This window comes from Sapajus apella, unplaced genomic scaffold (genome assembly GCF_009761245.1).
Source record: "Sapajus apella isolate SASKATOON/1434 unplaced genomic scaffold, GSC_monkey_1.0 scaffold62, whole genome shotgun sequence".
Classification (NCBI taxonomy): Eukaryota; Metazoa; Chordata; class Mammalia; order Primates; family Cebidae; genus Sapajus; species Sapajus apella.
The window spans coordinates 8,671,191-8,683,965 of NW_022437002.1; the positions used below are offsets into that span (position 1 = coordinate 8,671,191).

Sequence of the window (12,775 nt, forward strand, 5' to 3'; positions counted from 1 at the left end):
CACACACACACACACACACACACACACACATTTAAAGACAGGGTCTTGCTTTGTTGCTCAGGCTGCTCTTGAACTCCTGGGCTCAAGTGATCCTCCTGCCTCGGCCTCCCAAAGTGCTGGGATTTACAGGTGGGAGCCACCACACCTGGCCCAAACATTTTTAAAGTGAACTTTAAAAATTTGAAATAATATTATATTACAGAAGAGTTGAAGATATAGTACAGAGAGTAACTGTGTGCTGTGCCCAGTTTCCCATAATGTAACTTCTTACATAATCATGATACATTTGCGAAAACTAAGAATGTGCACTGTACATTACTATTAACAAAGCTCCAGACTCTGGATTTCACCAGTTTTGCCACAAACGCCCTTTTTCTGTTCCAGGATCCACATTGCATTTAGGTGATAGAGATTTTGAAAGAAAAGAAAAAAAGCACACACATTTTCTCTGTCTCTTCATGGTACATTTGACATGTGAACAGTGACTGAAAGAGAAATTTTTTCTGAAAGCAACTAGTGCTATGGAGAAAGCATTTTTTTTTTAAACAAACATTTGGAAATGCTGTCATTATTTGGTGATTTTTGTGATGGAAGATATTGTATACATATCACCCATCACGACCCCTATATATGCAAACTTTAAAAACTTGGAAACAATATTTTAACCTATTTTAAAAAAAATCTTCCAAAGTGTTTCAGAACTGATTGGCTAAAAATACAAAAATATAACACCTTTTGATTAGTTTGCAAGAGTCACTGACTGACGTCAGGGAAGATGGAAATTTGCTTACTGAATTTCCAAAAAATAACAAAAAACTTAGCATAATTGGTGGATGAGAATGAAAAATAACTATTTAGGTAAGCACAGCCAGCATTGCTGTTTTTCCGTTTAGAACAATGCATCTTTGCAAGTTATCTTTCCCTGCACCCTAAGCCATAACAGCAAGTAAAACCAAGTATCAAAACAATCTGAATTAAGAACCAGGACTTTGACCTGCTGGAGTTTTGCTCTTGTCACCCAGGCTGGAGTGCAGTGGTGCAATCTCGGCTCACTGCAACCTCCGCCTCTCGGGTTCAAGCGATTCTCCTGCCTCAGCCTCCCAAGTAGCTTGGATTACAGGTGCCCACCACCACGTATGGCTAATTTTTATATTTTTAGTACAGACGGGATTTCATCATGTTGGCCAGGCTGGTCTTGAACTCCCGACCTCAGGTGATCCGCCTGCCTCCCAAAGTACTGAGATTACAGGCGTGAGTCAGTGCGCCTTGCCTTCATTTATTCTTTTAGTGAGAGCAAAAATGCTTTGAACCATTAATATTAATAACAATGTGCAATAAAACGATTTAAAAGATTTTATCTTCATCCTATCAATTTGTCTAAATAATTTTAATTATGTTTTAGAATACATGTAAAATATTGGTGCAGTGATACAGAAATATACTTTATAAACAAACATGCCAAATGCAAGCATGTACCCATTTTAAAAGAACTGGCAGGGGTGGCTGGAAAAAACTGTTTGGGATGTGGATGCCTGTGGAGCTGGTGCCTGGTAGATGGTAAGGAGGGGAGAGCTCTGTGGATGCTTGGAGGGCTGCCTGGGACAGAGCGGGTCAGAGTCACCAGGCTTTCATGGTATTACAGTTAGACATCAATGCTCAGTGCCAGGGAGACAGTCAGGACTGTCACGAAAGCAGAGGTCCAATCCCATTCCAGGTGTTGGGGAAGGAGAAGAGTCTAGAATTAAACTGGCAACCTTAGTGTCCAAAGCCATCCTCTGGGCACTCATGAGCCCACCAAGCTGCAGCCCTCCCCAGTGTCTACCTCTCATAACTGGTCTGGTCTGGGGTTCCCTGCAGACTTTGGTGCCAACACCCAGTGTCTTCTCTGAGTCTTGACACTTCAGGTTGCTTGCCTCTATGTTGCCTGTCTGCCCAGGCCTGGCAAGCTCCTCTCTGCCCAGCATCCCCTCTCACATAGCCCTTCTCACTGCTGGGGGTTTGTTTGAAATAGATGCTTGGTGCCACAAAGAGAAATTAGTACTGAGACAAAGGATCTTTCAATGCAAATTTTACTTCCTGGACTGCAGGAAGGGTACCCTCGCTAGCTATCATGCCACAAGAATACAATGAACAAAGGAAAACACACAAATTTATCCCTTATGCATTTGAGGTCGTCCTTACTGCTGTGTCTGATCTCTGTTGGCTGGAGCCAGACCTCACAATCTAAACTAAAATCCGATTGGCTAACAACTTAAAACTTTACTAAATAGGTAAACGCAATGGAGAGCTGGGACATGCCTGTGAGCACGTCCAGCACAGATGTCTTGGTTAGAATACAAGGACATAGAGTGTACTATGTGCCTGTAAGCATGGCATGTTTAACAGCTACATAGGACAGGGCTTAACAAAGTTATTAGCACAGTTATAATTTATTCTTTAATAAGAAAAGAAACTTTAAAAAGGAACTTTTCTACTTCCCACAGGGTTCTATCATGGAGGCCCACATCTTGCTTCTCTTTGCCTGGCCCACCCCCACCATGGTGGGTTGAATGATGCTCTCTAAAAAGAAATGTCCATATCCTGCTCACCCTCACCCCCCCGCAGAACTTGTGAACGTGACCTTATTTAGAAAAAAGGTATTTGCACATGTCATCAAGTTACAGATCTTAAGATGAGATTGATCATACTGGATTGCCCTGGGCAAACTCAATCTGATAAATGTCTTAATAAGAGACAGAAGAAGACACAGACGCACAGCGTAGGGAGAAGGCCACGTGAAGACCAAAGTGGAGATTGGGGTGATACAATCATAAGGAAGACCATCAGCCACCAGAGGCCAGGAGAGGCCTCTTACCTCCTCAGGCTTTCAGAGGGAGCACAGTCCTGCTGACATCTTGACTTAAGATTTCTGGTCTCCAGAGTGGTGATGGACTAAATATCTCTTATAAGCCACCCAGTTTGGGGCAGTTTATTAAGACAGCCCCAGGAAATTAAGTACCTACTAGCTTTTTAGTCCCAGCTTGGACCCCTGGGAAGCCTCCTCTGGCCTCTCTAGTCTGGGGTATAGCCCCTCCTATGGGCTTCTGACATCTCCATGGCAGGTGAAGAAGGCGTAAGTTTTCCTATTAGAATATATTCATATGTGTTAGAAATACATCTATCTGATTAACTGCTACTTTCCTGGGGCAGAGGTCACGCTGTTCTTGTTAACCATTGCTGCTCTGGTGCATAGAAAAAAGCCCAGCACATGTTAAAAATAGTGACAATCACTCACATTTGTTTTACCTTTACAAGTAGAAGTTGCTATCCTGGGGCCAGGCGTGGTGGCTCACACCTGTAATCCCAGCACTTTGGGAAGCTGAGGTGGGCAGATCATGAGGTCAAGAGTTTGAGACCAGCCTGGTCAACATGGTGAAACCCTGTCTACTAAGAACACAAAAATTAGCCAGGTGTGGTGGTGGGCACATGTAATCCCAGCTACTTGGGAGGCTGAGGCAGGAGAATCGCTTGAATCCGGGGAGCGGAGGTTGCAGTGAGTCGAGATCGCACTGTACTCCAGCCTGGGCGACAGAGCAAGACTCTGTCTCAAAAAAAAAAAAAGCCGCTGTTCTAAGGGCATTAGGCATAGTAACTTATTTATTCCTTGCCTCATTCCTATGTGGAAGGGTTATTTTTAGTTCCATTATATGTATGAGAGTAACTGTGGCTTGGGGAGGGGATGTAACTTGCCTGGGTTCACACTGCTTGCAAACAACAGGACTGGGATTTACACTCAGGTCTTTGGCTCATAGACTCTACTGTCTCAATTAATAAGTGCTCAGTAATGATTTGTTGAGTGGGCGAATGATCTCTTCTTTGGGGTGAAGCCTGGCCTTCCTCACCTGGGTATCTTAGGGCAGTTCCTTGGTCAGAGCTTGCTGCAAGAATCCATTTTGGATACAAGTCTAGCAAGCATGGTGGTCTGGCTTTACAGCTCAGAACTGAGAAATCTGTCCAAGCTGGGGAGAGTTCTAAGAGGCAGTCATTCTGTGACGGCAGCTTGATGGGACATGGCTGGAAGGGGTGATGACTCTGGAAATCAGAGCAAGACTGTGCAACCCCACCCCACCCCCACCCCCACCCCCACCTCTGCAGGCTCCAGGGCAATTGCTAGGTTCATCTCACTTTGGTGACGTGCATTTGTTGGTGAGCCCTGTGTCCAGGCCAAGTTAAATGAATTCTCACCAGCATGCTGTGCATGGGTGTGAGCACAGGAGGAGGCGGGAGGTAAAGAGAGAGGGGAGAGATAGATGGGGCTGTGATACATTTCAGCTTTTAAAAAATCGGAATCAGTTAAAATCAAAATAATACTTGGTGCCTAAAGGAGATAAACTTCAGTTATCTTGAAACTTTCCTTCTGAGCAAAGCCCATTGCTGATAATGCTAAATAAATGAGGTGTTGCCCTATTAATGTTGTCAAGAATAACAAACATTTGCATAGCATTGTTCAAGCTACACGACATTTATTCCTTCCTTCGCTGTATCACACAGGAATGCTTACAGCTGCAAGCGTCTGTGTAGGAACTAGAAATGGCTCAAACTTAGTGGACATTTATTGTTAATTAACTAAAAATTTCATGGTAGGCAGTCATGGGGCTGATTTGGCAGCCCAGTGTATTGTAATATCATTGAGGATCCATGCTCTTTTCCTTCTCTTCTGCCATCCTCAGATGATGGTAGCGTTTCCACTAGTGGTTGCCAGTTCGTTACTTCGTCACCAAGCCTCTCACTCTCCTTAACAATCTTGACAGCAGGAAGGAAGCTTCAAGAGCAAGCGTGCTCTCCTCACACACCTCCTTTCTTTGATCAGGGATGGAAATCTGTCCCAGAACTCCCAGCAGACATTCCCTTATATCCCATTGGCTAGAACTGGGTCACATACCACCCCTGCCCATACCAGTCTCCACAAAGGGACACACAGGGTTGCCATGACTTGTTCAAAGCCGTCAGGCACAATTGTCTTCTGGCCTGAAGCGGGATGCTGCTAGCAAGAATGAAGGCAGGATGGCCATCAGGTTGGTTGCATCCACTCATTCCACAGCATCTTTCCCATGCCCTATTCTAAGTGTAAAAGATATGCAAATGATTAAGATGGAGTTCCAGTGACATCTGTGCTATATTATCTCTGTCTTATGGATAAAGAAACTGGCTCAGATCGCTGGACCGGCTTGCCTGAAGTCCCCTCCAATGAAGGATACCATTCCAAAGCACTTGCTCCTTCCACTATATGAGTTGCCTTTCTGATTGCCTGGAGTAACCCTGTGTGGCATGGCCTGTGTCCTCCCTGGAAGGAGGCTAACAGGACTGTTCCATGTCCTGGCCCTTTGCTGGCAGGTGCTGTTCTGCCCAACCTGAGATTTATGGAGTCCTAGGATGCTCCCACAGGATGCAGATGGAAGATGCCCCCTCTCTAACAAGCAGGCAGGCTCCCTGCAGATGGGCCCCAGATGGTGGCATTATCTGAGCAGTGGGATGGAGCCAGGAGAGGGGTGCTGGGAGAGGTGGGCCAGGCTTGGTCAGCCAAGTGTTCAGTGGACAGCGTGGCTCAGGCTGGAGGGTTGGTGCCTGGTAGGTTCAGAGCTGCTGGCCTGTGACAGGTTTGGCTGAGGTTGGCACTGTTGCCCAGTCCTGGAACTTGTCACTTCCCATGGATCAGTGCCTAGTAGGGAGTGGTGTGGACTCTGAGCTCGATGGAGCCTCTGAGAGATGCTGAGCCCAGAGTCAGGAATATGAGGGCTCCTGGCTGGGTTATCACATCTACAACATAGGTCACCTTTGTGCTGTGACCACACCTGCAGACCTGAGATGAGGCAGGCTCAAGGGGCACTCTCCTGCAAGCCCAGTGTGGCTCTCTCCCATTGGTCCCCTCAAGAAGTAATAGGAGTAGTGGCTAAAAATACGGATTCTGGAGCTGGACTTCCTGTTTCTGCCTCCTAGCCTTGCCAGTGGTTAGCTGTATAACCTCAGGTTGGCTGCCTAACCTCTTTGGATTCAGCCCGTAAAACAAGACTAATAATGATGCCAACCTCACAGGATTGTTTCGAAGCTTAAGAAAGATCAAGTGTGTAAAATGCTTTGAATACTGCAGGCATGTAGCGAGTATCAGCTGAGGTGATTATTACGCCAACGGCTTGACACTGTACAAACCTCACTAGCTTGTGTAACCCAAATGCCAGCTGGGTGCTTCCATGTTCTTGCATATGACTTGGAGGAACTTTCCAGTCTCTATGACTTGGAGAAGTCCCACTCCCTCCCTGGGATGGCTATGACATCTTGGAGACTTGAGGTCTCTGGTTCAAATCCCTTTGCTCTGAGTCCACCTGGGTTGAAGAATTCAACTGCTACTTCATTGGTTTTTACAACAAATCTGGTCTCACCAAGCATTCAGGATGTGCCCACACTTGAGTGGTGGCGGTGGGGGTGTCGTTAGGGAGGGTCCGTCATCACAGGTGCTCTCTCACTGCTCCTTTCCCCATCCTCTCCCCTCCTGCTTTGCAACTCTTCCCCAACTGTCCCCCTCCTCCCTGGGCTAAGCAGAGAAGCATCTCTCTGAGGCACACCAGTAGCTGACATTTATCACGCACTTGTTGTGGGTCAGAAGCTGTTCTAGGTACTTTATAGAATCACCGCATTTAAACCTCATGAGACATCTGCAAGAACGAGCTTTTGCTATTCCCATTTTGGGGACCAGGGAAGAGGCCACACAGCCAGGAAGCAGCAGATACAGGAGACAGTCCAGACAGTATGGTCTCAGAGCCTGGAATTCTACCGCTGCACTCCTTGGCTTCTTCTGAAACCTTAGCTCCAGGCGCTGAGGCTAAACTTACATCTACATGAGTTTATGGAAAATCTTTTCCCAACAAACATGTGATCTCTGCTTAAGGGCAATTTCTGCTCTAATTTGTTCCTTTTTTTGTTTGTCTCTCTTTGCACACAGGGAGACAGAGAAGTGTGGAGGAAAGAAGGTGGACTTTGATGCTGCTCAGGTTGGAATTTCAGGCCTGGCTCTTCACCTCTCTGAGGCTCAGTTTTCCCTCCAGTAAAATGGGTTAGTAACACTACACAAGGCATTGTGAGGGCCAAAAGAGATATGACAGGCGAGCCTAGGTCAGTGGGTGGTCAGTAATGGGTGGCCGTTATCATTAGTGTCTCTGCCCCCATCTCCCAGCATGAGGCCTAGCACAAGTAACATTGGAAAGACCTTTTTAGTTTGCATTTCTAAGTCTTCTGGGCTGGCTTCTGGTGCAGTTTCTCTGTGGTCCACCCTGTTCATCTTCCTGCCTCTAGGTGGGTTCTCTCCCGCCGTAGAGCCCCCCTTCCCTTCTGTACCATCTCTAGGGGTAGAGGAGCCTCTTTTCCCAGTATCTCAAAACCCCCCTAAAGCTGGTCCGAGAGCAGAATCCATCCAGACTGGTGGGGGACAAGGCTGGGTACATGGCTGTGCCTCCCACTCGCCTGCCCTGCTGGCAGTGACAGCCTCACCCAGCCCAGAGAGCACCGGGCTTGAGAAAGGCCAAGAGAGGGCCAGGCTGCACCCTTCTTAGGGTGCAGTGGGTTGGGGCTCCACTTGGCTGGGACCTTTGTGCTGGGATGTGGAAAAGAAGTTTCTCCTGGAGCGGGGTGTGAGTAGCAGGAGGCCTCCTGTGCCCACAGCCTGCCAGTTCCCACTGCAATCCCTGAAGCTGCAGAGCCAGATGAGGTTAAGGGTCAGGTGCCCAGGCTCCAGGGCCAGCCCGGTGCAGCTGGGCTGAGGGATCCTGGACAGGTCCCTTCCCTATCTGGGCCTCCTTATCCTCTGCACAAAAGGGCTTGGGGACAGCTCCGTCATGATGGGTGCTTGGATTCGGATTGGTGTGAAACTGTTTCACTGGGCGTACACTGCATCCTGCGTGGACACACCCTCTAAAGGGAGGGGGGAACCTGGGTTGACCTGGCCTCTGTGACCTCTTCGGCGGAGAAGAGATCCCTCATTCTGGGCTACAGACAGGTTTGAGCCTCCCCAGAGTGGGGCCACTGACCCACTCAGTCCCTGAAGAACCTGTGTGACTATGTTGATGCGTGTGTCTGTGTTTGCATGTGTTGATGTATATGAGTGTCTGTGCTGTATGCATGTGTATGTGTGTCTAAGTTTGCATGTGTATCTCTAACAAGATCTCTGTGTGTGTGTCTGTGTTTGCATGCATGTTTGTATGTGTGCCTCTGTGTGTATATGTATATCTTTCTCTGTGTGTGTGCATATGTGTGTATATGTATATCTTTCTCTGGTGCATGTGTGTGTGTATGTATATCTTTCTCTGGGTGTGATTGTGTGTGTATATGTATATCTTTCTCTGTGGGCATGCATGTGTATATGTATATCTCTGTGTGTGCATATGTGTGTATATGTATATCTCTGTGTGGGTGCATGTGTGTGTATATGTATATCTTTTTCTCTCTGTGTATGAATGTATATATGTATATCTGTGTGTGTGCATGTGTGTATATCTGTGTGTGCATGTGTGTATATGTATATATATCTCTGTGTGCATACATGTATATCTCTGTGTGTGTGTGTATCTCTCTGTGCATGTGTGTGTATATGTATATCTTTTTCACTCCGTGTGTAATGCATGTGTATATGTATAGCTGTGTGTGTGCATGTGTGTATATGTATATATATCTCTGTGTGTGTGTTCATGTGTGTATATGTATATATCTGTGTGTTCATGCATGTGTATATGTATATGTATCTCTATGTGTGTGCATGTGTGTGTATATGTATATCTCTGTGTGTGCATGCATGTGTATATGTATATATATCTCTGTGTGTGTGTGCGTGTGCATGGGTGTGTATTTGTGCTACTCGTGTGCTAAACTCTAAGTGTTCTTCTTGCTCCCCCACCTCCCTGGAAACCCAGCCCCTCTTCTGGTGCACTGCAGGTCATGTCTTCCCTGTCTTCTCTGCACAGAGTATAAAAGCCAGGGTTTTTGTGTCTCAGTCACTTCTAATGGCAGGAAGTGCAGATGAGTCGCCTTCAGGGTTGCCGCCTTCTTCTGTTCCAGCCTTTCCCTTTCTCTCTGTCTCTCCCTCACCTGTCTTATCCTCTCCACTTCCCCTTCACGGGGCCTCTGGCTCTCTCTCTGGCCCTTCTTTCCCAGCCTCTGCCTCTGCCTTCCTCCTTCTGTCTCTCCGCTCTTCGTCTCTGCCTTCCTTGCACTGCATCTCTCACTGTCTCTGTCTCCTCCATCTCCAGCACCAGCCAACAGCTGATCCTCTGGGAGGCATGAAGACAGAGTTGGCAGCCGAGGAGCTGTGAGGGTGCCTAGCCAGGCACTGAGTGGAGCTGCTCCGCATTCAGGTTGGGCAATGGCGGCTTCTGGGACGGCAGAGGAGCCCCTCAGGGGGCAGGAAGAGGAAGAGGAGGCAGAGCTGCCGGGAAGAGCTGTGGGGTCAGGGTCAGTTACCCCCAGGAGGGGACCAAGGTCTTCAGGGAGGTGGAGACGGGGTGGATGGGGGATGAGGTTCTCAGGCTGGCACGTGTATGTGTTTATGAAGCCTGGAAGCTCCCAGACAGGAGAAGCCTGCTCTTCTGAGTCTTGTCCCTGACTCCCCCAATCCAGCATGTGCCTGGGCACTAACACACAAAACCCTAGCCGATGCTATGGGAGCCCATTTTCTGGGAGCTCTGGTGGCAGCAAACTGGGAGAGAGCTGCTAGTCTGGGAGCAGAAGGTACCCAGCATGCATCACTGTACCGTCAAGTATGCTGAGGGCTCTGGAGGGGAACCGGGAGGCAGGGAGCAGGAGTGAGATCTGTGGGCTCCTTGCTCTCCAGGGCTCTGACCATGCTGCACAGCAATGACAGTGGCCTGAAGGACAGTGACTCAGAGTCACCTTGGTTCTTTAGAGAGCTAACAGCTCACAGAAGCAGGCTGTTCTGTTTTCAGAAAGCAGGTCTCCTAGAAAGAACACACAAACAAAGTGACAAACTCCTATTCATCCTTCAAAGCCCAGCTCAGATGTTACCTTGTCACAGGAAGCCCTTCATGACTCTCCACCTACAGGGACTGTCTTCTGCAGCACATCTCTACCTTGCACCTGTTTATGTCATGACACCGAGCCCACCACTTGGTAATATTTATATATCTGTGTGTCTTCCTCATGAGACTAGGAGCTCCTTGAGAGTGGGGCAAATATCTGATTTATTTCTCTAATGTCTAACATGAGGTGAACCTGGAGTGGGTTTCTGAGTCAGACACACAGATCCTCAGCTGATGGACTGGGCTAGAGAAAGAGGATTGGGCAGGAAAAGATGCTTCAGGTCCAGGGACCTATTTTGAATGTCCAGGGAGGGGCAGGGTGGTGGGGTAAGCGTAGCTGCCCCTCCTGAGAATCATGACACCAAATCTTAATGGGTCAGCTGGTGAGCACTATGGACTGAGGCCCCACTCTTGCTGCTTTCCCTGAGACCCTGGGGCAGAGCACAATATGGAGGTGAGGGGAGGTGGTGGAAACTCCACTCTACCTGTTTTTTGAGATGGAATTTCGCTCTTGTTGCCCAGGCTGCAGTGCAATAGTATGATCTCGGCTCACTGCAACTTCTGCCTCCTGGGTTCAACCGATTCTCCTGCCTCAGCCTCCTGAGTAGCTGGGATTACATGGATGCGCCACCATGCCTGGCTAATTTTTTGTATTTTTAGTAGAGACAGGGTTTCTCCATGTTGGTCAGGCTAGTCTCAAACTCCTGACCTCAGGTGATCTGCCCACCTCAGCCTCCCAATGTGCTGGGATTACAGGTATGAGCCACTGCACCTGGCCAGAAACTCCACTCTGAAGGAGAGACGTGGCCCTGACCCAGAGACCTTCAGTGTGAGGAGGATGAGCATGGCTCTGTCCCTCGAATGGAGGGAGGATGTGCCTGTAGAGGGGCTGTCTCCTCACCGTACAGGCTGTTCTATCACAATCCAGGTAACGTCTGTCTGTCTGTCTGTCCTCTCTCTCATTCAGTTTTACAATTCCTCCATTTTAGCAATTCCTCCACCCCCCATCCTGTGTCTAATGAACCTGACATTCAGAGAAAATGTCTTTCGTAAAGGTCATGAGAGGGAGGTGGCATTCTTGCTGACAGCACCTGTCCTTCCTGCGCCAGCCTCCCTCCTTCAAGACAAAGTGCCAGGACTACATCCTGCAGAACCCACATCTGTGCCACCGGTCACCACCTCTACGCCTCCCGGTCTTCATAAACCCTCTCACCTAGAAAGACACAATGCAGGTTATTCATTCTCTCTGCTGGCCGGGGAAGATGCAAGGATGACTCAGATCTGGCCCTACCTGGCAGGGTGTAGGGTATGCGTATCCTGGAGCTAAGTCCTGGCTCCAGGGTGTATCTGTACGGGGAGGTAAGAGATAAGGCCAGCAACAGAGGCAGAACCTAGGTGATGAAAATCACGCATTCCAGCCTCAGAAGCTTGGCCTTGATCCTGAGGACACGGGTGAGTCGTGAAAGGGTGTGAGCTGGGAGATGCTGTTCACATTTGTGTTTTGGGAAGATCACTCTGGCTGCAGGATGAAGGATGGATGCAGATGGAGGCAAGAGATGACAGTGGCCTGGTCTAAGGCAGTGGATGGATTGGAGAGAGTTTCTTGGCTAAGGGAGAGGAAGTGGTGGAAGATGGAGTGCAGTTTTAGCCCTGGTGGCTAAGCGGGAGGTGATGCTGTTTATTGAGTTGGGATGAGCAGGTTGGAAAAAAGAAAAAAGATGACAAGTTAGTTTTTTTTTTTTGGACCTCACCATTTAAAATAGAGAGGTGGCAAGGATAAGTAATGAATTTTTTTTTTTTTTTTTTGAGACAGAGTTTCACTCTTGTTGCCCAGGCGGGAGTGCGATGGCGCAATCTCAGCTCACCGCAAACTCCGCCTCCTGGGTTCAAGCGATTCTCCTGCTTCAGCCTCCCGAGTAGCTCGGATTACAGGCACGCGCCACCACACCTGGCTAATTTTGTATTTTTAATAGAGAGGAGGTTTCTCCATGTTGGTCAGGCTGCTCTTGGAACTCCCATCCTCAGGTGATCTGCCTGCCTCGGCCTCCCAAAGTGCTGGGATTACAGGCCTGAGCCACTGCATCTGGCTGATGAGTTGGTTTTGAATATGTTGAGTTTGCTTGGGAGATGATGTCCGGTGGGCAGTTGGAAGAAGGATCTGGAGTTCGGGATAGATGGACGTCTGTGCAGGGAAGGTGCACTTGGAAGGACCGGTGCTGCAGTTGGTGACTGAAGCCGTGGTGCGGACGTGATTTCAGAGGGATGGTATGAGACCGAGAAGCGGGGAGGGCCCAGGACAGCGCTGTCAGGGATGCCGTATTGAGAGGCAGGGCATGAAGAGGAGGCCATGCTGGAGTCTGGAAGGGAGCAGTCAGAGGAGAGGACTTCAAGGGGAGAGTGGCCACCAGGACCGCCTACTGGTCAACCCTCAGAGGAAGCATTTGCTGTTCTTGTTTCACAGGTGTAACAGCAAAATAACTTGTGGTAGAGCTGGGAGTCAGATCTGGCTCTAGCAGATTCCAAAGGCCAGACTCTTGGCTATGCTTACACTTCAACATACAGAGGCTGGTCACCCACAGGACATCCATGTTCAGTCCTCAATCCAGGGGCGCCCCTGGGGAGGGAGGGCTTGAGGAGGCCTGTCTCACTAGGCATGAGATCTGTGTCAGTTACGCTGCTCTTAACCAGGTGCCTGGGTAGGTCCCAGCCATTCTCCT

At 48.6% G+C, this 12,775-nt stretch overlaps 1 long non-coding RNA gene across 2 annotated transcripts in view; it reads left to right on the forward strand.

Moving 5' to 3' along the window:
• The window catches only part of LOC116529296, a 62,421-nt gene extending 51,967 nt beyond the window's left edge, over positions 1-10,454 (forward strand). For both annotated transcript variants that reach the window (XR_004259450.1, XR_004259449.1), the window contains 2 exons: positions 6,977-7,087; positions 9,273-10,454. This is a non-coding gene — a long non-coding RNA (uncharacterized LOC116529296). The remainder of the gene's footprint in view (positions 1-6,976; positions 7,088-9,272) is intronic.
• The last annotated feature ends 2,321 nt before the right edge of the window (positions 10,455-12,775 follow it).